The sequence below is a fragment of the Thermobia domestica genome, chromosome 8, assembly GCF_964235325.1.
Source record: "Thermobia domestica chromosome 8, izTheDome1.hap1.1, whole genome shotgun sequence".
NCBI lineage: Eukaryota > Metazoa > Arthropoda > Insecta > Zygentoma > Lepismatidae > Thermobia > Thermobia domestica.
Window position 1 is genome coordinate 7,136,998 of NC_137461.1, and position 24,408 is coordinate 7,161,405.

At 37.1% G+C, this 24,408-nt stretch overlaps 1 protein-coding gene across 1 annotated transcript in view; it reads right to left on the reverse strand.

Annotated features, from left to right (window-relative positions):
• Positions 1-23,955, reverse strand: part of LOC145692669 (uncharacterized) — a gene marked incomplete in the record, with an annotated part of 211,323 nt that extends 187,368 nt beyond the window's left edge. Inside the window, 1 exon segment of the mRNA XM_081768044.1 lies at positions 23,549-23,955.
• Between the last annotated feature and the right edge of the window lie 453 nt (positions 23,956-24,408).

Genomic DNA, 24,408 nt, shown 5'->3' on the forward strand with positions numbered 1-24,408 from the left:
TTTTAAGAAATCCTTACATTTTTTCGTAAACACCTTCTTAACACTTTTTTTTTTTAAATTTTTGAGTCAGGTTATATTTATATTATTATTAAATCCTGTGACAAACATCTTGGCATTTCAGCTGAACAAATAAAACGCAAGCTCTGGCGCGACGTTGCCAAGTGGCAAAGGGGAGTGGCTATGGCTAAGCAGACGAACTACAGTGCGATCAGGTGACAGGGGATAGACGTGGATGTGTACAAAATAAACGTGGCAATACCGCTGGCCTCTCATTTGCTAGCAGCATTTAAAGGGAATTTGGAGCGCCGCCTTCAAATGCCAAGATATTTGTCACGCCGTTTAATTGGCTATGCGATAATCTCTCTCTCTCTCTCTCCATATATATATATATATATATATATATATATATATATATATATATATATATATATATATATATATATATCTTCTTGTATATTATTTAGGTTGAGATTAAAGCGACATGCAACCTCCAAGCCAAGCTGTTATGTCGTTGATACGTAAGCATAATCATCATTAGTTAAAAAATACTCTTTTTTCTTCTTAGCGTATATTAGCCTTCAAATCTTCCTCCATTTCAAGGGCAGTTGCTAACATCGTTCCACGGAAGGATAATGAGTTACGCCCAGCCAGGATTACTAGCAAAGTGGTTGAGAGAAAATATTCAGTTAGAACTTATAAATATAAACAACTACAGTTCCAAATACTGTAATGTCAAGTGCTTTTATCTTATAGATGTATTTTTAATATTATGGGGCATGGTGGCTTAGAAGTAAGGGGGTTCAACTCTGGTCTGAAGAGCCCTTGGTTCAATCCCAGAACATATGAGTTTGTGGTGGACAAGATCGTGTCCGTGGATTCTCCCGTTTCCTCCTACATCCTCATCCCTCCAATTCTCTCGTAATCATTCAGTTTCATTACTGATCCATTTCCCTTAGGCTAAAGTGTAATAGCAGTTTAGTGGAAGTCTTTGAAATAATGGTATAGAACATAGCATTGGTGAATTTATAATATAATCATGTTAAAATCGGAGAAAATCAATGGAACTAGTATATTTATTGTTTGCATGGTATTTCCTGTAATTTCAACGGAACGTCCAGTAACTAATTCGACTTTTTTTTTTTTTTTTTTTTTGCTGAGAAGCATACAGACGAAAAGGTAGTTGAGAGAAAGACTCATAAAATGGTTCGTGTGGAGCATTGTGCTGTATGGGGAAGAAACATAGACATTACGCAAAAATGATGAAAAACAACTGTAAGCTTTCAAAATGTGGGTGTGGAGAAGAATGGAGAGAATTAGTTGGGTTGAGCGTACAACGAATGGGAGGGTATTAGAAATGGTAGAGGAGAAAAGAACAATTTTATACATGATTAAGAAGAGGAAGAGAAACTGGTTGGGACATTGGCTAAAAAGAACTGTATTATGAGGGACGTGCTAGACCGTATGATGACAGGAAAGAGAGGAAGAGGACGAAGGACACTATAATTGATGGACGATATCAAAACAGAAAATTCGTACGTGAAGACAAAGAGGTTAGCGGAAGACCGTGGAGCATGGAAGCTTGTCATTTGCGGCAAGTGACCTGCCAATAATGGCAGAATACCTATGATGACGATGATGATGATTCTTTAGCTTAAACTGCATAAAAGTAACACGTAAAACCAGAAATTCCATTACATGTTTCGTTGTTTACGTATACGTATTGATTGATCGGAGATTTGTGTCGCCCAGTGGCGTATCTAGGGGGGGGGCTTCCGGGCTTAAGCCACCCCGAAATCTTACTTACTATAGTAAAGTATATGAAATATCTTGCAGAATTTTCACATTTTCAGGCAAAGCCCCCCCGCGAAAGTTAGCAAAGCCCTCCCTGAAACAAAATTGTAAATACCGGTACGCCACTCGCCCTTAGGTAACTAGAATATATTAAATGAAATCTTTAAGGTTAGGTTCTAACAGTTAGCCTAAAGTCACAAGTTATTATGTCCATTAGGCTAAAGGAGCCGATGATTAAACCAAGTGCATGATAATGGAAGAATTGGTGGAATGAAATTGTGGGAGGAAACAGGAATACCAAGGGATAACCTACGGACATGATATTGTCCACCACAAACTTACCTGAGGAACTAACCAGGGACCCCACGCACCAGGGTTAAACGCTCTACAATTGAGTCACCGTGCCCTCCCTTCCCCTATGCTATATGACGGGGCCTGTTATTCAAGGTAAAATTCCGAGCCTCTGTAATGCCTTCGATGATCTTCTACCGGGATTCAGATCACTGCAGTGCAGGCTTGGATGGCCAAGGCAGAAGGGCAGGGATCCCTGTCGGGGTCCTCTATAAATATCATATTTATAATATATATTGAATAACATGAAAAGTAAGATAAAACGTCTGCTGTGTTGGAGCATAATTACTCGTTGTAGTTTGTTCCGCTCCTAGAGTTCGGTGGGCCCCAGCATTGAATGTAGTCTTGGGGTCCCATTATTGGAATGAAACTAGTAATATTATAAAGTCCTGTTTGGGACCTTTTGCTTGTGGCCTAGTAAGAATATATTTCAACAATATGAAGAATGGTCCCCAACATCATATTGTCTAAATGTGTATTGGGACCCTATGAATGCCGAGTTCTGCTGGGGCCCTCTGTTAGTCAATTAACAAGTTTTTGAAATACCATAAAGAAACAGAATAGGTCTCCACTCTGAAGCCCCACAAAAATTAAGATGAAATTTAGTATACTTTCTGAGGCTCCTACATGCTACATGAGAAGGGAAGATAAGGCCCTCCAAGTGAGGCTCCTGCCAGGGCCCTCTATCCCCCAGTCCGAGACTGCTGGAGTGGTTCAGCTTCCACTTTAGAATTGAACTCGTGTCCATTGTAAGCTCACTGCTGGCTAAGGACTTAAAAATGACTGAATCAATTAACCAAACCTACTTAGGTTTCTATCCAAGCAGGGCCGGATTAAGGGAGGGGCTTACGGGGATTGTAGCCCCGGGCTTCCTGTTGAACGGGAGCTTCCACTCTGATCAAAATCTCAACTAGCTGTCTAAAAAGAATCATACAAGATACAATAATCATTATAAGATAAAATATGACCAAATATGTGAAACATAATCCCTTAACTTTCCTACTGTACTTCAAGAGAAATGTATTAGGCGAAGTCAGCAGGGGCCACATATTTTTTCTAGCCCCGGGCCTGCAGATGGATTAATCCAGCCTCTGTATCCAAGGTAACTACACACAGAGATAATCAAACCCGAGACCACACCTACAGAGAGCAAGTACGTTAACCATTTGACCAGAGAAAAGTAATTCTCATAGCACGTTAGTAAAAAAAAAACAAAAAAAAGAGAGAGAGAGAGAGTTAGCTTTTTATAACAAACTTTTTTTTTTTAAATACTGAACTAAAAACCACAGTTGCATAAGAGAAATATACATTGTTATGGATCTATATATTAGTTTGTATTCCAAAGCAAAATGAACAGGTCGAACGAACATTCCTTGGTCACCCACCAACGCGGAAGGGATTCCCTTCAAGAAATCACAAACCGCTCAGTCAAGATGGTAAAGAACTCCAGTTAGAGCGGGCGCCGACATACAAACAAAAAGATGTGAAAACGAGGTCACTTGTTACACAACAACCAGACACTCTAAAGTATATATAAGTATGATTGTATCATATATATATATATATATATATATATATATATATATATATATATATATATATATATATATATATATATATATATATATATATATATATATATGATACAATCATATTTTGATAAAATTGCCAAATGAAATAGCAAGAATCTCTGAATACGCTCACGCCAAATAACTAAAAAAAAAAGAAAAAAGAAAAGAAAAATAAATACTGCCAAAAGAATGTTTTTTCTCAAGAATAATTTATTAGTGACAGTAGTCTCAGGGATCTTTTTTTTTTTTTACTTTCACGTCCCACGTTATGCACTGAGGCTAAGGGAGGCGGTTATAAACATAATGAACAAAGTGTTGGAATGAAAAAGTGGGAGGAAACGGGAAAACCCCTATAAAACCAATGCAAATAATATTTGTTTATCACACAAAGCCTACTTGGCAAGAGCTGGGATTAAACCAGGGGCCCACGCACCTGAAGTGAGCGCTGTATCACTGAACGTTGTTAATTTGAATTGGATAGGACCCAGGCTACCAAAAAATTGCACAAGTACAATATATAGCAAAGTGGTTCTCAACCTTTTTGTGACTGACGGCACACTTACTGTACACCTACGATATCGCGACACATTTCTTTGATCTTTTAAATGAAAATCATATAAATTATACTTCAGTGGAATACGCAGAATTTCACCAAGTGGGAGTGAAGAATTCAATCTCACTTCCTTTCAGGATACACACAAATATATATATATATATATATATATATATATATATATATATATATATATATATATATATATATATATATATATATATATATATATATATATAATATCTGTGGCTTTGGTCTAAAAGGGCCAATATCACTTTTTGGCGAAAATGAGTTTTTCAGCAATTTGAATGTCCCTTAATGTGTATTTTCTTGTGTAAGAAGGGCAAGTGTCAATATGTAATAAATTTAGAATAATTTTCCAAATGTTATAAGCCCTTGCTGAGGATAAAGTATTTCTGTGTTTCAAAAAGGACAAAGTATACACTGGCCTTTCTTCAATCTACTAAAAATAATGTGTATTAGGGCCAAAGTGAATATTGAACTTTTTTGATCCAGTATTGTTAATATTTTGACGCCACCAAAGTGAAAATTGGCATTTTTTGATCTAGTGTTTTGGAAACTATGTTGAGGCCAATGTTTAAACTTTGTACTTATTTGTTTGACTTGAAAGGCGGCGTCTTTTGTGTGACACCTGAAGGAAAATAAGGTAATAATGTTATGTTTTTGTGTCTGTAAATCCTGCAACAATCTGGTTCATAGTGACCAATCATGGTTAAAAGTGTATATTTTGTTCACACTGTATAGGGTTGCGAATTCAGTCACTTTGAGGCTAGATCTGGCCATTTTGAGAACTTGGCTAGCCACAAATTTTCAAACAAGCCACTTTGCTTTTAGCCATTTTCTGAGTTCAACGACCTTTTGATATAGGCTATATATATATATATATATATATATATATATATATATATATATATATATATATATATATATATATATATAGCCTATATCGCATAAGTTTCACCGAAAATAAGCATGTTTCTTTAGCTGTTGAAAATATTTGCAATGATAATTGAAGAAGAGGATAGAAAGTGTCTGATTATGCATGTTCTAAGACTGCGCATAGCTTATGGGGAGGGTGGGAATCTCGCATGAATTTCGCCAGATTAATTTCCATTAAAATTACTTCCACACATGAAGCGAACAAGAAGGTCAGAAAAAGGGCCGTGAGATACGTTTCCATTCTGAATTAAAAGCTTTGTCATTTTCCCATCGACTGTTTAAGAGGTTAGATCTTGGTCCACATCTGACATCTCGTGACAGGATCTCTCACGAGTGGTTGTTGGAACAAAGAGGAGATAATTCATTGTTAATCCTTTACGCCCTTATAATCTATAGCCTTGAATGAAAAAGTACGAACAACGCCTTTGTTGTGAGAAAATTAACCTAACAAGCAAATAAAACACAACGTAAGCACGAACAGAACAAATGAAAGGATAAATAGTGAGATGTAAAGGCAGTGATGAATCAAGGAGGATGTCCAAGCATTGGCGCCGATTCTGGGGGTCAGGAGACGCGGGAAACAAAAAGTTTGCTCGAGCTCCTAGATTTTGAATATACTTGGTTGGGTCTTTGTTTGTATATCTGACAACGAAACACAAACATATCTAAACAAACCCCCTTTAAAATTATGCAGAAATCGTTGCCGCTGTGTGTCCCAGGAGCAGACAATTTATCCGAGAAGATTATATACCCGGAAGGAATCTACCCAAAATTTCCTTCTTATTTTCTATAGTTCGAAGTCTTGAGTACAGCTCACGAGATATTTTATATGGAAAAAAAGTGTGGTTCAAAAATGTGGAAACAGTTAAATCATATTGGAACTGTGTAAAAAATATGTTATCATAGTCTGTGAGTGCGAAATGAGAAAGGAAACGTAAGACTCAGAGTGGCCATCTTGAAAGTCGCCATTTTGCATATAGGTCAAATATTTTAAATGGAAATCTCTATTCACAATGAAATTCTGGTCAATTTTTGTTTCTTCATAACGATATGTATAAACACAACTTCTGATACAAGATAATTGTGTTATAAGCATGACAAACGGCTATTGAGGTTCACATTCCACTTGTCGTGTTTTCTGTCTCCCACAATATGCATTTTATTTTTTTCGCGTTATAATTTTACTAGTTTTGAGTGTTGAAAGAAGAGAAAAAAGTTTGGTGATCGTGAGGGAAAAAAGATGACCCACGTTAAATGGCCCACTAATACCGAAAAAAGGTGATTTTTCTCAACATCTGTCCGTCTATTAGCTATTGACCTGTCACTGATGGTGGAGTATCCATGATGGTAATATGAACGTATGAAAGTATTCATCAAACTAATCATTTACAGCAACACTTGTTTACGTTCGTTGAAAGGACTCTGCATAACAAAATATGAACTTTCACTTGCTTTGTTTAACCTACTATAAAATCTATTATCATTGTATGCAAAATGCATATTTGTGCAGATATGATCTTTGATAAAAGCTTTACGTAACTTCTTCAACCTAAGTAAGAAACCATCCCTGCGGTGACAACAATGAAAATACCTTTGATATTTGATGACACCATTTCAGCAGATCTAACAGCTTCTGCCCACTTGTTTTGCCCAACTGTGGAGCCATTGTTGCAATATCTGCCAACATAACATTGAACTCCCCACAACATTCTAAAATTAGCATGTCTTTTGAACATTTTTTAAAAAAATGTTTATGACGTAATAAAAATAAAAGGTTGATTTTGATTTTGAGCTTAACGCCCCTTTTAGCAGCGAGGCTATATGAGACGGGACCTAAGAGATACGGGCCACCGCAAATAAACTTTCTCGCTCTAGTTTCTTAAGCCTAATCATGTTATTTTGCAGTTATTACTCAAAGATTTGTTCATGAAATACGAACAAATTTACGTTTTCGGAAAACTTTGTTCGAAGAAAACTGAATCTGAAGAGTAAACTACCTTTTCTGAATATTTTCACGAAGTATGACTTATGTCATATATTAGGATTATAAATGAATCGATTTTTTTTATGAGATATCAAATCGTATACATTTTACTTAACTAGGTATACAATCCCCATCAGCAAGTCGCGGTCGGAAAGAGGGATTGCCGCCGTCGACGGTGGCGGGCCGCCGGAGGCAGCCGGCATCTGTCCGCAGTGGCACGACGATCTACATGTTCAAAGTTGCCGACTTTTTGCCGAGGTGGCAAGCGGTCGAAAATCGTAAAATAAAAGGCCTTTGCCGACTCTTAGCCGACTGTTGCCAACCATCAAAGTCGGCAAAACAGTCGGAAAGGCCTCTTTCCGATCCTCTGCCGACTCCTTACGCCGGCTTCTTTTCGACGGCGGGGCAGGCGCATTTACTGCGTTTTTACGGCTGTTTGCCGACTGCTCGGCAAGATAACTTTCCGACGGCGGCGCCGGCGCATTTAATACTCATTTCCGGCTGTTTACCGACTGCTCGGCAAGGCAACTATTCGCCGTGATCGAAAATCGCGCTGAAAGACGCCGGCGTCCGGCGCCGGCAATCCAACCGCGGCATCTGGTCGGCATGGACAAATTGTCCGACTGTAAGCGGCAGAATCCTGATGGGGATAATTGCAAATCTGAAGCGAAGTGGTCAATCTTTATTGATTATGCATAGAATTTTTTGTGCATCAATTATTTTCTTGAGCGAACATGTCATGCAAATAGTTGAATTTGGTATATTGGCAAAAAGTATAATCACTTTGCAAAATTGGGTTTGCAGAACTAAACTAAAGGGCTTCGCCCTATTTCTAATGCTGAAAATTCTATTTTCCATTCTTTACAATGAGATTTCTCGCGCCAAATGCTTCTCCAAGGTTAACTTTATGGGCGTCCAGTTTTTTCGCCCATATTATTCCTCAATTCGATGCCCGATCGCAGCATGCTACCCCTGCGCGCTCTCGAATCACCACCTCAAATTTGGTTAAAAACGGTTCCGGTATTTGGGAAAAGTATCTGGTCAAGCAAACATCAAAGTCGAATACAGAGAAGCTTGGATCTAATGTTATCAGTACCGGATTTAGGTTTGATGGGGCCCTAAACTATTGAAAGAGTCTCTTTATACGTCAAACTTTAGGAGACTTTTACATGTCAAGCTTTCTTTTTTCAGTGGCAAAATATTGCCTTTTTTTAAGTTTGAATATATATGCTAAATGCTAATTTATGGACCTGATGGATATCTAAATCGAAACGAGGGCTCATTACAAGCAGAGCTGGAAAACGGGGCTCTATTATAAGCGGGGCTGGATAACAAGGGCCTCATTACGAGCGGGGCTGAGAAATAGAACCTTATTACTTGTTTCATAAAAGCCTAGTACATAACAATACAAAACACCATTGTTGTATGTCCGTTTTATCTTATTTGCTTTTTCTTGTTATTTGGACATTATATTACAATCAGTTTTATCTTCAAAATTGTTGGGTCTCCCAAGCGAGTGGGGCCCTAATCCATAGCTTCTTTAGATTATACGTAAATTCGACACTGAATGCTATTGGTTAAAAAAAAAAAAAAAAAAAGTAAACACCTTGTGAATATTTTCTTGATGTGATTTTTGTAACACTACAGCGTCGTATTAATGAAATATGAACAAAATCATCTGAATCGTTCCTCAGAAAATCCGAGAAAACTCACCCCAAGAGTAAACTACCCGTTGTCGAGTTTTGAAAGAGAAATCAGTTATTCCACATTGCAGTGTAATAAAATAAAGATGCTTAACATTAGAAACCACAGGAAATTTGTTATACATACATATATATATATATATATATATATATATATATATATATATATATATATATATATATATATATATATATATATATATATATATACACAAGGTGTTTTAAAACTACACCGACAACGTTTGGAAGGTGGTTCCTCACACCAAAAGAAGACCAGAAGTGTAGAACAACTTGGGTACACAAATGCTTCCTTTCGGACTTATAGGGACCTACCGTAGTCGGGCCAACACTTCACTTAGGAACTAGTATGTGCCCAATCCAAATATCTATGTTTCAGAATCCTGCGGCACTTCCGCAACAATTTTTATAAAGGTAGTTGGTTCTACTTTAAATTATATGCCCGTGGCCAAACTTCATCTATAAAAATTGTTGGGTGAGTACCTTAGGATTCTGAAACATGGATTTTTGGTTCGCGCACATATTAGTTCCTAAGTGAAGTCTTGACTTAACTACGGTAGCTCCCATAGTTTTGGAGCTATGGATCTTCAAAGTTTGTTTCCTCGTGTTTTCGGCAGCCTGTAAATCCGAAAGGAAGCATGTTTTCTATACTTGTTGTCTTATCTTAGTGTTAGGAATCACCTCCCAAACGTTGTCAGTGTTGTTTTGAAACACCCTGTATATATCTCAAAATGCAGAAATACTTTTTCTTCTTTCTTAAAATATACACTTTTCGAGTCGAGACATCACTTTTACAGCACATTTTCGAGACGAGACAGCCACAAATGTTGTCTCGTGCGCATCCCTAATAACTAACCAAGGAGACGCTTAATATGGTGAAATTTAAAAAAATCACCAATAGAATAAGCTTTATAAGTCAATAGGGATTTTTTTAAGAACTAATAAAATTTTGCACTTATTGCGTGGTGGTCCTAAGACTGTTCAACTGCACGATAATAGGACCTGACACATGAGGAGTACTGGTTATATCATAAATTGCTAGCGTACAGGATGAATACTGTATTTATTATGCAATTAAATGATGAAAACCATTTGTAAAAGACAGGGGCAAGGGGAGAAGTATATGAAATTAACTTCTCAAAACCGTCACACGTCATTAACTGCTATAGCTCATCTGTTCCTACAGCCACATATACAAGATAATATCCAGGTAATCATTTATAACTTCCAATAACAAATAAACAGGTTATTGGCTTTTCATTTTTCATTTTTTTTTCTTTCTTTTCTCGGATGCGATACTTCATCTCGTTTCTCCGTTGACATATTTTAGATTCATCACGAGGGTCTGGCTAAAATATCTAGACATGTTGTTTGCGAAAAGAAAAATCCTTTCGTCCTGCAGTGTTTCACCTGTTTCCAGCAGGAAGTTCAATAGCCCTAAGGTATACTAAGGCGGTTCTCATCTTATACACAGGTTGGTTGGTAAGTCTGTGGATGTGACTTGTCAAGCTTATTGGGCGCGGCCACTTGAATTATAATTGTATACGGCTAGTCTTCATAAACATTACGTCGCCCATTTTTTTTTCTTTTTTTGTTTCTTCGCTTTACTAAAACGAAAAACAAAAAATAGCAGATACTTCTTCGAGTCACTTGCTTTCTACTCCCAAATTCCGGCATTTTTGTGAGGTTAATACAGATTATTTGGACGGAACACAAAAAAATCTAGGTTTTTCTTAAGCACATAATTTGCAGCCTTCTGCTATTAGAGAATCCACTGTGATTATTATTTTAAAATGCCTCTTATGTACGTGTAATTATAGCAGTGGAACTGGTATTCGGATTCTATGTAACTAGGTACTGTATATTTACTTACTGTCTTTAAATGAAATAATGAGAATAGAACAGTGTGAAGTTCAAAGATGTTTAGAACTAGTACACTAAGAAAACGAACCTCAACATTTGGCACAAAAATGCTACAAGGTTCTTCAAAGACGTTAGTTAACTAATTTCTTGGGCAACTGTAATTGGTTTTTGCATTCAAACTCTTAAACAAAAATACTCCTTGTTTGTACATGATTATATTTTAAGAAAGAAGAAAAAGTATTTCTGCATTTTGAGATATATACAGGGTGTTTCAAAACAACACTGACAACGTTTGGGAGGTGATTCCTAACACTAAGATAAGACAACAAGTATAGAAAACCTGGGTGTACAAATGCTTCCTTTCGGACTTACAGGCTGCCGAAAACACAAGGAAGCGAAGTAGCCGAAGTAGCTTTACCGAGCGAAGTAGCTCAAGTGGTAGAGCGTTGACTTCGCATTCGGGAGGTCGTGGGTTCGAATCCCGCTGCCGACTATCCTGTCTGAGGTTTTCCAGGGTTTCCCTCAGTCCTGGCCGATACCTTCCCAAATCCTTTCCATTGTTGTTGTTGGATATCCAGTGTAAAATGGCCTCTGAGCTGTATCTGGTGATTGTTAAATAAATAAATAAATTTCTCTATTGGAAGAGCCGTGTCTCGACTCGACTTTTGTCAGGAAAATCCTGTCTCGACTCGTCTCGTGCGCATCCTTATTAGTTATGGTTAGTAAACACGGGTTCGATTCTAGTGTTGTTTTAGATCCAAGTTATAGTGTATTCCGTACGCTCTTGCCTCATGCCTGCGTGCACAAAAGAGAGATTGAATTTACCCAGGTAAAGATTGCGGCTACCACTTTATAATGACTACTGCTTCTTTACCTATTATTATTATTATTATTATTATTATTATTATTATTATTATTATTATTATTATTATTATTATTATTATTATTATTATTATTATTATTATTATTTTTATGTTATTTGCCAGGTACTGGAATAAATTAGCTTCTTTTAAGATTAATTTTAGAATTGAGCCTGGAAATGTTTCCTTCACATTTTTCGATTTTCAGCTTCTTCTTTTAATTCCCAACATTTTCTTCTATTTTTTCTTTTACTTGTCAAAATTGATTTAGTCGTTTTGCAAAATTGATTTAGTTTCAATAAACATGTTTATTCCATAAGAGCAACTTCTAAAACAATATGAAACAAATCGATAAGCATTTTTCGTATTAACCATTCGAGTTTCAAATTTTGTTCACTATTCGCGCTTCAATAATGACATATATCCATATATGAGTGTAACATATTTCAAACCAAATACACCCATTCGAGGAGAGGTTATGCTCACAGCCAATCACATACCACTATTTGTTTACTTTTTTCGGAAAGTCAAAATCAAACCAATCACAGTTCCTGACCAAGTGAAATTTCCATGATCTCAGTTTAAAATGAAATTAAAATTACATGATATGATTTGATTTTGAGTTTAACGTCCCTTTCAGCAGCGGAGCTATATGAGACGTGATTACATGATATGTTATAGCAGTGTTTCTCAACCTAAGGTTTACGAAGATAAGCAAAAGAGATAAATATAACTAGAATGTAAATATAACTAGAATAATACTTTAAACATTATTTTGAATTTTGTTGTGTGAGGCATATTCTTAATTTTATACATACTATTAAGAACAACAACAAAGAATAGGTCTACTGTACAAGTGCAGAGTTGTTTAAAAATCAATTTAAATGAAACGGGTACGACATAAAACTAATGAGAACTGCATATTGAAATATCAGAAAAATACAAGTGCAACAAAATCTGCATATTGAAATACACTTAAAATTGAAAGCTAATGAGACAGATGACCATGATGTGATTTCACTAGTGCGGCAAATGTCCGGTTCGATCTTGGTGAGGCGCGTTATCAAGTCATTTGAAACATTCAATAACGTTTTTAACAACTGTCTAAGTTTATTAACCAAAATTAGAAATAACTTTATTTTATTATTATACTAGTTGAATATACCCATGCTTCGCACGGGGGCTGTATTTGGACGTCAACGCCTGTAGGAGTATCACCATTGATCTCAGCGACCGCGAAAACTATGAATTCGATACTAATATCGGTCATTTTCTACTACTTTTACATGTCCCAGTAAACGACCTCCTGAAAACCCCCTGGTTCGAATTTTGACAAAGACGTTTAACGCTGTTTTGGAGCCTGGACCAAGGTATTCGTGACTAAAATTTGGTAACTCTCGGTCAATGTGTCTGGTTCCCAAGCCGGTTCCGGTAAACGCCCCTCCCCGAGACCCCCTGGTTCGAAATTTGAAAAAAGAGCTTCGTCTTGATCTGGGACCTGGGCCAAGGTACCCCTGACCAAAATTTGGTAACTCTCGGTCTACTCGTCTGGTCCCCAGGCCGCACACAGACAGACAGACAAACACACAAACAAACTCTTTGTTTTATTTATTGTATTAGATGATCCAAAATTAAGGGAGGAGAGGAAGAAATTCTATTTAATTGAAACCCACAAATATAGGCGAACCAAAACTGGAGGAAACCATGGAATGGAACTTTATAAATGAAATCTGTGGCATTACGTACCACGATTATGGTCTTTAGGCTAAAGGAGTTGGATAGTGAATAGAAGTGAATTATTATGAGAGGTTTGATGAAATCAGAAGTTGGGTGGAAATGGGAAAATCTCTCTTTAAAAAAAAAAAAAAAAAAAAAAAACTCATGGACTCACATTGTCCACCCATGGATGGCCCTAGGCAACTCGCCACCCCTCGTTGTGTATGTTTATTTCTTTAAATAATAATCTATTATGTTAGTGAAAGATACGGTAAACACATTTGCAGGGGAAATATGGAATCATTTCTATAGAATTCAATATCAAGCTTCAATCTGTATATATCATTTTGTAATTCCACTGCAACTATTTATTTTTTTTTATTTTCCTTATACATCTGTTTTTTGTTTTTTTTAAAAAAACTTGTTTCTATCTTTAATGATAAGGAACTTGTTTGTGACAAAGACACAATAGTTTTCATATCAAAACTATGATAACTAACTAAATGAAACAGATGTTCACCACTGTTCGAGAATTGAGTTCTTGTATTTTATAACAATCATGCAATTCATGCTGGAATTTGTTTGACAATTTTCTTTAGTACTGTTCATGTGATCTTAAAGTAATACGACTTTAAAAAAATATATGAATGTAGTATTCAAATAGAAGGTCAGTTTAGCAAATTTAACTTCCATCATTATGAAGTTTGTTTCCAACAACAAATATTTATTTTAAATAATATAGTTATGACAGATTTTGGTGCCCTGTGCAAATGGACGTGTTGCATATATGGTGTTCACCGTAAATTCACATGGCTTGTGATCGAACGAGGGAACCCTTACACCAAAGGACAGTTTACTACCATTGAGCCACAGTCACCTATCTTGGAACTTTATAGAAGGATATTGGAGAAATAGAAATGTTGGAGACTCCACAATGACACGAGAACATACTTTCCTCTGAAACGAAGTACGTATGAAAGAGACTGTCCTCGGGAAACAGAAGTATGGTAACGTTAAATTTTATAAAGTTTTCAAGTTTTTTTCTTTCTCTTTTCTTTTCACTACTTAGAAACGAGAAGAAAGGAGACGAAAATGGCACAAATTACACTTCGAATCAATGTCGTTAACAGATCATGAAAATTTCCCACTAGATCAAGGCTCAGAACATATCAGAGCTCACTTGATAAAGACTAAAACATACGATGATTCTGCTAACGAGAAATAAGTTCTTGATTCATTGTTCCTTCGGTTTTATTTCTTAATTATAATTAAAACAGTTAATTAAGTTTTATAATTATTATATTTATACTAATTAAACTAATTATTATTATCATTAACTCTTAATTAATACTTATGCAGTACTTTTAAGAGTTACCAGTTGCTGCGATGGCAGATTACCGACCTCTGGTCCTTAGCTCGAATCCAGGACATCTTAGTTTGTGGCCAATCATACAGTGTCCGTGAGTTTTCTTGGCGCTCTTTCGTTTCATTTCAAAATTCTTCTTAAACCACTTACTTGCATTTGTAATCCATTTATTTTCCTCTATAAAGCATAACCGTTTGATTAAAGTAAAGTTTCCACATAATTTCAAGGTGAAAACCACCACATATGATGGGAAAACTATTAAATTGGCAACCCTATTTCGGAAGACTCCTAAGTAGGGATGGCCACAAAGTTCTGGTTCCGGTCTCGGAGATCCGGTTTTCAGAACCGGTCCCGGAATCGGATCCGAAAACCGAATATCAGAAACCGGTTCCAAACCTGGATCCGAAAACCCGTTCCAGAACCGGATCTTAGGAACCGGTTCCAGACCTGGATCCGAAAACCCGGTTCCAAAACCGGATCTTAGGAACCGGTTCCAGACCTGGATCCAAAAACCCGGTTTCAGAACCGGACCTTGGGAACCGGTTCCAGACCTGGATCCGAAGAACCGGTTCCTGACGTGGATCCGAAAAACTGGTTCCGGAACCGGATCTTCCAGAACCGGACCCGTTCAGATCCGGAAACCGGTTCCATCAGGAGCCGGTTCTGGCCATTCCTACTCCTAAGGGGCAATTGCTTTCCCACCATTTATTCTTTCTTTAATAAACTTTCCTGTACTTGTCATTTGGTTTACTTTGCAGATGAAATAAACATTTCCTTGTTTCCACAAATCTACAAACATGTATTTAATATCAATAATTGCCCCTAGGCACTTTGCTGCCAGGTGCAATAGCATAAATTTGCTACCTTCACTTCTCCGGAAAGGACTAAATGACTAGTTAAATGTTGAAGGAAAATTTGTAGAGGGTCCAGGGCCAGCCCTAGGCAATTTGTCGCCCCGTGCAATGGCATTATTAGCCACCACCCCCTTTTCTCCAGAAACAACAAATCTTAAAAGCCACAATTTTAAAAGTATACTACCCCATCATGAACAACGAAGGAGAGGGGGAAAAGCATTTGCACTCAGAGAGGCCTAAAGAATACAAATACAATCTCCTTGTTTCTTCTTTTCTTTAAGTTAGTGACAGATAAAGCAAACGCACTTACAGAGCAAAGATGGTAATTCTTTACATAGAATTCAATATCTAGCTTCAATCTCAATATATCAGTTTGCAATTCAAGTGCAACTAGCTCTTTTATCTTTATTTCTTGATTTTCCTTCTACATCTGCTAAAATTAAAAAAAAAAAAAAAAGAAACATTTCCACCTTCAATGATAAAGAACTTGTTTGTGACAAAGACAAGACTAGTTTTCATATCAAAACTGTGATAACTAACTAAATAGAACAGTTGTTCGCTACTGTTCGAGAATTGAATTCTTGTATTTGACAACCGTGCTGGGATTTGTTTGACCATTTGCTTTAGCACTGTCCCTGTGACCTTAAACTAATTCGACCTAAACATGATTTATGAATGTAGTATTTAAATAGAAGTTCAGCTTAGTAAAATTAACTACCATCATAATGAAGCCTGTTTCCAACAAGAAATGTTTATTTTAAACAGTATAGTTATGACAAGATCTTGCTATCCCTCGAAACTTGCCGATCCGTGCAAATGCGTGTGGTTGTCGAATGGCAGAGCCGGCTCGGAGCGAGTTTCCCGACTACTTCCTATGTCTAACCTGAGTAAGAAGGGCTTTTAGGTAGTAAACGGAAAGGGCAACAAAGCATGTCACTTGTCTACACACATTTGCAACTAAACACTGTTTTGAGCTAAATTTTATAACAATTTTTTATTTTTTTTTCGTTTCTTCGCTTCGTTTATCATGCATATTAACATGCATCAACCAAGGAGAAGAAGCAATAGCAGAAAACACGGTGGTTAAACTGTTGAAGCTTCTAAACTGCTTTACACAGCTCTGACATGATAAACGATCTGTAATTACAAGGCTCTCTCGTCACAGGAATCATGCAAAATCACATTGCTGTTCAACAAATAGGTTTGTTCCACCCATTTTTTCTTTTTTGCTGTTCGATAGTTGAAATGAAGTATTGGAAAATTATCAGCAGATGGCGAAACAATCTGGAAACGCAGTAAGATAAAGTGAATACCCCTTCATTGGAGATTAGGCATGTCTTCTTACAGGATTTAATACCTTATATTAATAAGCAGAAGCTATGGATCTTGACTTCACGTCATACTCAAAGTTCATTCACATGTACGCAAAACGTGCTATGGTATTTAGTTTTTAAAAGAAAAAAAATTATCTTAGCAGCTCAGAACGCGTAAGATGCTTCTACGAAGATACTGTGAAGGCCCAAAATGAACAAACTCTTTCGAAAGGCCCACGGACGTGCCCGCTGGAGGGGATGAGGGGGACGCGTCCTTCTCAGAACTTTTCTAGGAGGGGATTGTTCCCCTCCAGAAAATTGTATAGCAGGAATTCTTCCTCAAATATTTCGGCAAAAATGATTAAATACTGAAATGGCAACATCGATTGTGAATTAATGATTTTTGGAATGGGAATGTCTATTGTCAATTAATGATTCCTGGAAGGGGAATGTCTATTGTCAATTAATGATTCCTGGAAGGGGAATGTTTATTGTCAATTAATGATTCCTGGAAGGGGAATGTTTATTGTCAATTAATGATTCCTGGAAAGGAAATGTCTATTGTCAATTAATGATTCCTAGAAGGGGAATGTCTATTGTCAATTAATGATTCCTGGAAGGGGAATGTCTATTGTCAATTAATGATTCCTGGAAGGGGAATGTCTATTGTCAATTAATGATTCCTGGAATGGGAATGTCTATTGTCAATTAATGATTCCTGGAAGGGGAATGTCTATTGTCAATTAATGATTCCTGGAAGGGGAATGTCTATTGTCAATTAATGATTCCTGGAAGGAGAATATCTATTGTCAATTAATGATTCCTGGAAGGAGAATGTCCATTGTCAATTAATGATTCCTGGAAGGGGATGTCTATTGTCAATTAATGATTCCTGGAAAAGGAATGTCTATTGTCAATTAATGATTCCTGGAAAAGGAATGTCTATTGTCAATTAATGATTCTTGGAAGGGGAATGTTCATTGTGAATTATTGATTCCTGGAAGGAGAATGTCTATTGTCAATTAATGATTCCTGGAAGGGGAATGTCTATTGTCAATTATTGATTCCTGGAAGGGGAATGTCTATTGTCAATAATGATTCCTGGAAGGGGAATGTCTATTGTCAATTAATGATTCCTGGAAGGGGAATGTTTATTGTCAATTAATGATTCCTGGAAAGGGAATGTCTATTGTCAATTAATGATTCCTAGAAGGGGAATGTCTATTGTCAGTTAATGATTCCTGGAAGGGGAATGTCTATTGTCAATTAATGATTCCTGGAAGGGGAATGTCTATTGTCAATTAATGATTCCTGGAATGGGAATGTCTATTATCAATTAATGATTCCTGGGAGTTGAATGTCTATTGTCAATTAATGATTCCTGGAAGGGGAATGTCTATTGTCAATTAATGATTCCTGGAAGGAGAATGTCTATTGTCAATTAATGATTCTTGGAAGGGGAATGTTCATTGTCAATTATTGATTCCTGGAAGGAGAATGTCTATTGTCAATTAATGATTCCTGGAAGGGGAATGTCTATTGTCAATTAATGATTCCTGGAATGGGAATGTCTATTGTTAATTAATGATTCCTGGAAGGGGAATGTTTATTGTCAATTAATGATTCCTGGAAGGGGAATGTTTATTGTCAATTAATGATTCCTGGAAAGGGAATGTCTATTGTCAATTAATGATTCCTAGAAGGGGAATGTCTATTGTCAATTAATGATTCCTGGAAGGGGAATGTCTATTGTCAATTAATGATTCCTGGAAGGGGAATGTTTATTGTCAATTAATGATTCCTGGAATGGGAATGTCTATTGTCAATTAATGATTCCTGGAATGGGAATGTCTATTGTCAATTAATGATTCCTGGAAGGGGAATGTCTATTGTCAATTAATGATTCCTGGAAGGGGAATGTCTATTGTCAATTAATGATTCCTGGAAGGGGAATGTCTATTGTCAATTAATGATTTCTGGAAGGGGAATGTCTATTGTCAATTAATGATTCCTGGGAGTTGAATGTCTATTGTCAATTAATGATTCCTGGAAGGGGACTGTCTATTGTCAATTAATGATTCCTGGAAGGGGAATGTCTATTGTCAATTAATGATTCCTGGAAGGGAAATGTCTATTGTCAATTAATGATTCCTGGAAGGGGAATGTCTATTGTCAATTAATGATTCCTGGAATGGGGAGATAATTACAATTACAAGGGTATATTAATCAAGTAGAAACGTAGCGAGACTGTTTTAGCTACATCGAAAACTACCATAAAGCGTGCACGCGCTCATTTGTAGCAGAAAGTTTTGTAATATATAAAGTTTTACGAAAATAGTAGCTATTCTAATTGAAAGTACGCCATTCTTAGTGCATCTTATTATTTGTACAGCTACCGCTTTGTGAAAGACTACAACTTGCTTCAAAGGCAAAAATATTTGGAATTTCATGTGACATTTTGAAAATTTGGGGAGGGGTGCAGTCCATAATGTTGAGTGATAGGTACTGTCCCCCGCCACCACCACCCCTAGAAAACTGTTGGTGGACACGCCTATAAAAGGCCTGGTGTGAATGAGGAAAACTCAGGAAAAACCACTCAAGATGGATACCGGTAACCTGAAAAAGTTGTAATACCTTTTCGACCGAGTGTCCCCACCGAAAATCGAACAAATGTTGAAAGAAAAATAGGGACTTAAAAACGGGCAGTATCCGGTAATACGGGTAACTTGGTAGCCACTACATGTCCATTAGCGCTTCGGCGTAGCGATCATGACGATGCGGATATGACGTCGACGATTAAATTGCCAATTAACATACTCTGTAACGTCTTCCAAACTTTTTTTTTTTTTTTTTTTTGTCAGTACATCGGACAATACTACAGCAGTAAATTACAGACATGTTTTCTCCAAGAAGATGACTTTTCATTTATTTCCAAATATAACTGTACGTCTTCACATAGGCCTATCTTCACAAGAGATGACGTGCAATTCTCACCAGCAAAAATAAGATGAATTTAACAAACAATACGTTACATTTTTTGTTTTTGTTTGTTGTCATTGTTGTGTAACAATGAGAGGAAAACAGATGTGCATGGGGGTCACCTGTCATCGTCACAGAATCATCCTTCAAGTTAAGTGAGAAATAGAGCATTATTGCAGATCACGAACGCGATGACAATGCTAGAGCAAGCGCATAGTCAAGTGCAAAAGTTCACCTTCTCGCATAAAACATTTTCAGAATATTAAATCTAACGACACAGTAGTCTCTTTACAGCAGTGGTTACCGACCTGAGGACAAGGGCGCCGATTTCTCTGTAAATTTGGGGGGGGGCATTCAGATGCAGAAGGTATATATATATATATGAAGATTTTAAGACAAATTGCACTCAAATTATGCCAAATATTGTATATTCATAAATACAATAGGGGCCCACATGAACTTTGGGGGGGTCCCCTCGGCCCCCAGGATCGGCGCCCTTGCCTGGGGGCAGTCTTTCTTTCAGAAAAAAATGTTCAGGGCGCACACTCAGTATTCTGGAGGGCATTGCTGGCGCTATTCTATTTATTATTATTTTATAGACGTATTATTTTGGTCTCCTCCGGGGGAGGACACTGTCAGAGCTCCGGGGGCAATGCCTCCCAAAGACATGTCTGGAAGAAACTCTGCCTGGGGCACGTAAGAGTAGCAAGTTACTGAGATAAATACACTGAAATTCGTAAAAATACGTATTACAGGTGTTGTAACAAAGAGGAGTTACATTAAGTTCCATACAAGCAAAAATAACTATTGACTAAGCACTGTGGTTTCGTTAACCACAGAGCTAGTACGAAATAATACTCCATTACTATGATGCAGTAGACCTACGTTTTATGGGGATGTGCTAGAGGATACGGTGGCAGGAAAAAGAAGGAGAGAGCGAAGGAGACTATAATTAATGGACGATATCAAAACAGAAAAATCGTACGTGAAGACGAAGAGGTTACGGTATCGGAAAACCGTGGAGCATGGAAACTTCTCAGTTGCGGCAAGTGACCTGCTAATGATGGCAGAATAACTATGATGATGATGATGATACTATGATGTACAAGTCTTCATGGAAATAAACAAGGTTGGAAACCACTTCTTTACGACTTGGATGAAACAATGACATGAAAGGTATTTCCCAAGCCTCATGATCAACGAAAGGTATTTCCCAAGCTCAAGATCTCTGACCTCATGATCAACGAAAACTCCTAGATTCAATTTCTTCCGGGGAGGCACATGGTGGCTTTAGTGGTAGAGCCTTCACCTCTGGTGTGAAGGGTACTTAGTTCGTTTCCGGGGCATATAAGTTTGTGGTGTGGACAATATCGCGTCTATGAGTTTTCTCGGAGTTCTGTCGTTTCCTCTCACTTTCTTCATTTCACGATTACATTCATTTTCATCATCACAATCTCCCTTAGCCTCGGGCTATAATCGTGGGGCGCTAAACCAAAAAGAAACCAATAATAATAATAATAATAATAATAATAATAATAATAATAATAATAATAATAATAATAATAATAATAATAATAATAATAATAATAATAATAATATAGGAGACTTCTATAAATACACTAAAATAACAATATAAGACATTTTGGGGAGTTCTGAAATTGATTAATTATAGTGAAATTTTGTTGTATTGAAGTAAGCCAATTCTTAAGAACGCATATATTGTTATACTCACTGTGGGATCAACATTACTTAACACAGGTGCGTACCCACGTAGGGGGTTCACCGCAGGCCCGTAGCCAGTCCAAAAATTTAGGGGGGCGGGGTGCCGATCCAACCAAATTATAGTTCATCACCATATTATAGGTAACTTGTAAGCCTACCGTGAAAATTTTAGGAGGGGCCAGTAAAAACTTAGGGCTTCCCCTAGACCCCCCCTGGATATGGACCTGGTTAACCGGGTTTAGAGCCTCTCTCAACAACCTAGTAACTGTTTTTTTTTTTTTTTTTTTAAGGTTAACCCGATCAACCTAGTAACTTGTCATGTACTACTATTCTTAAGTTTTGCTGCAAGAAGGCCACAGGACCAAACGAGAAACTACACTTCCTAACAAGTTAAATAGTTTCGATGCAATTTATTATTATTATTATTATTATTATTATTATTTCCTAAGGCTCATTTCCAAACTACTTGCACACTAGCGACATCTCTTGGCATCAAACTGAAGCAATGCAGTTAGCGACAACTACTAGTCTGACTGACAACTGTAAGTAACTAGCGTGACTGACAGACTAAAGCGTCTGGAGTTTATAATAAGGCTTACGAATATCTAAATATTGTCGCTTGAATGTTTATGCAACCCGCTACTCCTATATGCTTTGAAATTTGCATATACCGTGTTACTCACAGGCTGACATGTTTTACCTTCTAATAAGGAGTCTGTGCTAGGGGTAACAGTGTATTTGAAAAGGTAAGGGGACACATGACGACACGCCATGCCTCGTGCCTATCTTTGCCCATTGTGTTTTTTTTTTAAGGAAGTGGAGGTAACGCAGTAGATAATTTTTGGAGGTAGGGGAACGACGTACCCCCACGTTCACCCTCACTTTTACCTCTGGTTTAAGCCATCACCAGTATTTCTTCCAGGCATACTTTCAGTGAGCGTTCTACTCCCCGGAACTAGGAAAAACTACATTGGTATCGTTACTATAACAACAAAAATGTCGCGATGCCCTTCACATTTTGATTTTGCCCTCCCTCCACAAAAAAAAAAAAAAAAAAAAAAAAAAAAAAAACAGAAAAAATCTGAAAAAAAATCTGAAAAAATATCTGACAGCTCCAACCATGACGCTAGATGAGAACTCACGAGAAAACACATACCGGAACATAGATTCCGTTGTTGCTACATAGATAATAATATTCCATAATTTAATGTGGTAGACCCAGGATCAATTCCAGGCAGGTCGGTAGCTAGGCCAAAAATGTAGGGGAAGCCCGATCCAACCATATTGTAGTTCATTTGCAAGCCTACTGTAAACATTTTAGGGAGGGCAGCCAAAATTTAGGGAGAGCCCAGCCCCCTAGACCTCCGTGGATACAGGCCTGATTCCAGGCAGGAGCACGCAAGGGCGCCCATCAGGGGGAGCAAGGTGGGGCGCTCGCCCCCTCCTAGAGGAAATTGTACTTGGGAATATCAAAAACCCAATAAAACTTGTACATTAGTTACAGCAAAATTTGAAACTATATTCGAAACGTCGCTTATACTTGCCCCCCCCTTTGAAATCACAACATGGGCGCCCTTGGGAGCACGTAATTAACGTTCCACGTCCTATACTAGATCCATTTCTCATATACCCTCAGTAGTGAAAAGAAACATTAAGCTATATTTATTTTTATACCCTTTATTATTACTGAATATATTATTCTAGCTTTTACACATACAGGCATGGACGGGTAAGAAGGTAAAAGTCGGGGGCGGCCAGAATCCATACTATCATAGGACTTTATAATATAAAATTTCAAAATTATATAAATAATAGCTTATTTTTGTATCTCATAAAACCGGCAGAGCCTAGGACCCCCCGGCCCCTTGCTGGATCCGCCACTGGCATACAGGTAAACATATTGAGAATTTGATTTATAAATAAGGTATTACTACTAGTACTTACCTTATTTTCTTGTTTTCCTCATAAATATTAAGAAAAAAATCACTAAGAAATATTTGCACAACACATTATCAAGTCACACAACACAATTTCTTAATAAGATCACGTTTTTATTAACGATGCAACCTAGATCAGAATAACCGCGGAGAATTAGCGCATGCAAAGATGCAACAATCCCTTACTTGATGTAAACACTGAGTCCTTTTAATATTTAACTGATTGTGTTTTAGTTCACATTACAACAATAAAGACACAATATTTAGTGGCAAGAATGTATATATATAACTCAGAATTATTACGACGGCGACTGATCCGGCAGGTAATATGAAAAGAGGTGCTTTTGTTGTGTTCTCCGTGGAGGAAACTGCTAAACACGGAACCTACAGACTTGAATCCGCGCCCGGTTGGTCTACTTTCTAACCAAACACAATTCTTTTCAGAGACATCTGGCGGCGATTTGGAGAACTAACGACTGACCTCTTGCCCACCAGAGCTGTGATGCATCTACGGCGCAAGGGAGAAGAGAATCAAAATGAGGCAATAGGGAAATTAAAAAAAAAAAAAGTCGTAAGGAAACAGGTTTTCTTCGTACGATAAAAAGGTCTTTCCTTTAGCGGAAGGGAGAGGCATTCATTCAGTGGAAGGTATTACCTGTAGAATGAAATTTTAGTCTCTTTTTCTGTTTGTTTTTTGTAAGTTTTTCTTTTTACTACAGTTTGAGGTGTTGGTGAATATGAATCTAAACATTTCTAGCAGAAGACATTGTAATTAGAAGCGGAGTTCAACAATTATGATGCCTCCCAAAAACATTATTTAATAATTATCTTAAAAAAAAAAAAAAAAAAAGTAGTAAAGGACAGTGA